Source organism: Papilio polytes, unplaced genomic scaffold (assembly GCF_000836215.1).
Source record: "Papilio polytes unplaced genomic scaffold, Ppol_1.0 DF824303.1, whole genome shotgun sequence".
NCBI lineage: Eukaryota > Metazoa > Arthropoda > Insecta > Lepidoptera > Papilionidae > Papilio > Papilio polytes.
In genome coordinates this window covers 44538-48817 of record NW_013524901.1, presented here as the reverse complement: position 1 = coordinate 48817, position 4280 = coordinate 44538, and positions in this window count along the sequence as shown.

Sequence of the window (4280 nt, the reverse complement as noted above, 5' to 3'; positions counted from 1 at the left end):
CTCATCGCCAGTGCTCGCCGCCAGCGCGGGAACTATCTATTACTACGATGAATCGGCTGCTTTAATTCATTACACTCTTTGTATCCAGCGATTTCCTTTGGAGATTACAAATACTTGCGTTGGGCTGCGACGGCCACCGACTTCTATACTTTATAAATAGTTACATTAATATACTTAGGTATGTATCAATTAGGGAAAGTGTTTGCTTGTGTGTCTTCATCACGATTCCACTGAGCTCATTCGTAATGTAAAATAAAGTAAAGGCCGCTACGTAAATTTGATATTAAACCTTCAAGACACGTCCGGTCTTTGTCACGCCCGAAGTAAGTAACTCATTGACATTCAATAGTTATTGACTGACTGGATCGGATCGAATTTGTTATTGCATTATTTTGCTTTCAGTCGGCATCTGCACTGGCCTCCTGACGACCTCGCAGCGACCCCGCAGCGTGATATCGGCGCACTATCGATCATAGAGGGCACGGGACCTCGGGGCGACACACCAAGCGGCCGCACTTACGATGACGGCTGATAAAGACGTAACTTAGTCGCAGTCCGCGGCCGCAGGTGGCTCACAAAAAACAATCCCAACATGTTTTTAAATTATAATTCACAATAACGACAAAGCATTCTTGGCGGTCAGTAGCAGTCATTGGAGACGATTTTGTTTTTTGTGCAGTTTTTTCGATACATTTTTTCAAACTTTCCTTTGAATGTTGTACCTTCTAGGTCATGTGTGCACTCCTCAGCTCTCAGCGACCGGCCCACGGCACCCAGCGCCCAGCGCCCAATACCCGGCACAGATTCAGTTACAGTCACAAAATCAATTAACGCATTACTTAGGTATAGTTACGAAGATCGCAGCCAGGTATGATGTGAGTGAGTGATATGATCAATGTGAGTTTAGTGAAATTTTGAAGGCTCGTACACGAAATGGCTAATAAGTGATTATGGCATAAAATATGTGAACAAATAAAAAAATACTTTCCTTAAAACGGTTAGGCGGGAGCAGGGCTAGAGTCGATATCGATCGCTCTCAGCTTGACTACCCGGCTCTCGGTTCTCACCTGAATAATTGACTCTTTTAAGAACAAATGTGATTTACCTAAATTAATGTTCCGATTAAATCCAAGAATGTGGGCAATATTTATCTAGAAGTTATTCATAACCTTCGTCCGGGATCCGATCGCCGAATCTATCAATAAACATCGCCGCCGTCTTCGTATCGACATTCCTGAAGGCCCCGCGTACACACACACACACACACACACACACACACACACACATACACACATGTGCGCGCTCAGTTCCTGGAACCGCAAAAAACGTTACATGCATCAGCTATAAAATTAGAGAGGTATCAGTACAGATATCCCAGATTGGGGGGCGTTTAAATTATCGGCGGGTCCGCGGCGCGATGGCAGTAAGCCGCGAGGACATGGTGATGCAAGTGACGCTCTCTCATATTGATGCGACATGGCAAGTGACGAGCGCGGTTTTTGCGCGAGCGGAAGTTAAGCAGCTCGTTACAACAGCGGTCGAAGGCGTCACTTCAGATCGCAGTTTTTGCACAAAATTTCAAGGAAATCTTCTCACACACATAAATCTTCCAAATTCCTGTTTGTCATAGTTTCTCATTAGTTCACCCATCCTGTCAATTATATTGCACGTGACTATTTGGACACATTTGACATGATGGGAGCCGCGCCGCGGTAACTTTCGTCATTTACCTTTGTTAAGTGACTGTGACCCGTCTATATTTTTGGTAGTTTTTATCGTTTTCACCTCATCATTTTTCCAGTTTAATGAACCATTTGATTTTAATCCTTCCGTGTCTACACTTCTATACTATTACAATAAAGCATATACACTCACTTCTTTGTAGCCTAAGATGTCAGCAATTACAGCTTTTTTGAAATTATACTTTTTTTCAATAAAAAGCCCTACACTTCCGTCGCGCTTTAGGCTATATATTTTTACGACATTAAACTTAAGGGGTAAATATTTTGGATAAAAATCCTAATGTGGGAAAGAGACCATTAGTTGCTGCCAACATCAAGCAAGCAAGATTGCTAAGGTTTGTTATGTCATGTCATTTTGACATTTGCTATTGATAATTCTACAAATGTAAATAAAAAAATAAAATTTTCATAATTTCACGCGGATGAAGTCGCACGAGAACAGCTAGTTTATAATATATGGGTATATGACAATCAATCGATACATTTCATTCAAACAAAAATTTACAAACACAAATATAAATGGGTTCTTAATTTTTAATTTTATATCAGTTAAGTTTAATTAAAACCTGCAATCGATATAATTGTTATGATTTGTATAGAAAAGTTTCATGTCAATGATTCATTAAATAATTAGCAGTAATTGGGGACATTTAGAAAACCTTTATGCTTGCCTTTGTTACTATTTCATAACTTTAAGAGACTGAACCGTGGAGTATTAGAACAAGTATACAACATGTATGTAGATACGTAACCTATACATATAGTAGTTTAATGTATAAGTAGAATTAAAGAAGTTGTGTAACGTAACGCAGCAGGCAGCAGGCAGCAGGCAGGGACCACCGTGCAGCGTACTTTCTGTACTTTCAGTACTTTCTGTACTGATTGGGCAGGTAACGGCAGCGGCACAGCCACGCATTTGGAGTGTGAGCGTGTCTCACGGGGGGAGGGCAGAGCGAGATACTTTTTCGTCGTCTCGCTTGCGGCCTCTTTGGTGAACGCTGACAAATAATAAATAATCAGCACACATGTTGAAGGAACTCACCGGTTTCTTATGCCCACATATAGAAATCCCATTAAAATAAGCGGAATCCCGTAACTACGGTAAGTAACTAAATTAGCTTGGAAAAAAAAATTGCGTCCCATAACCCAGGCTCCTCTCGGTGTAGTGTTAACGCCGTCGCTAGTCAAGATTCATGCGCTCGTTAATGACTAACTATCTACCAGAAAGCTACAGTTAGATACAACAGAAAACTTATTTTATTTGTAAAGTTCTGTCACAAATTCGTCGACAACGACGATGCGGCTTTGACTTTAATTAAATTTATCGCAGTTATCTGCAGCATCGCGCATTCTGGCGCGCGGGCACCGTGAGAACGCAACAGGCAAATAAGCGGCGGCGGCGGCGCGGCGGTCGGCGCAGGCGTTCACGTGGCAGCGGTCACCAGGTAACACCGGGTAACACTTCCGCCGCCGCCATTAAATACATTGCAAAATCTTTTGTGAAATTGACACTATCACGAACAACAAAGATGTTGTTTTTTTTATATTGGATTTATAGGTGGTTGCATAAATATTGTTTTGGGTGTTCTATGATACTCGTGTTTTTGGGTACCCTGTTGGTATTCACAAACTTTAAAGTTCTCTAAAAATTGATATTATAATGACCAAGGAATCTGTGGTGTTAAATGATACAAAAGTTTAGTCGCACTTGTTTATAAAGCCTGCTGGTACCCGCTTGCGATTGCGACTTCCACTTAGCGATCTATACTTGCAGTTTGCAATTCAAAAGACAGCGTCCTTCGCCAGCAGGAACTGCGCTATACGACAACTATCGATCCTTGGCAGCGTGACTAGCGAAATTTTTAATGAAGGTTAATCGGGCCGGCGCTGCGGGCGCGGTGTCACGCCGTCGCCGACACGTCATTTTTTAAATACGCATTTGAGTGATGATGAGAGAGCGTCGCGCTGCCGCTGCGCGGGCGCCGCAGCCGAGCGCCGGGCGCCGCTCCGGGCCTCTGCCGATCGACACTAAGATTGATGTCGGCGCGCGCGATAGGCATCTGTAGCCAGTGGGTTGCAGCGCTCCCAGGCCCGGCGGGGGATCAGCGACGTCCCGTGCCACTTTATAATTATTATTAATCAAATTAATAAACATGCGGTGGTGTAGGTACACAAGAACTTCGGCGTATAAAAGTATCCACGTTGGATAGTAAACAATGGAAACGGGTACCGGGACTGGATGCAGTTTCAATATCACTAATTCTAAGTTAAATCTGTTATGAGCATAATATCTATAACAGGAGGTATGACCATAATATATAATATGATACAAAATAAAAATGATATACGTAACTACATAATATGGTAGTGTAATTACACTGCAATCGCAGGAGCATAAAGAGTACAGAGTTACCTCAGCTGTGCATAGAGACGGTCGCCTCAACCGCACGCCGCACATTGGGCTGAATCAAGTTGCTCCATAGACAACTTTATCTGATGTTTGAAATGTCTCTTTTTTTTGCTTAAATGTCCTTTGTA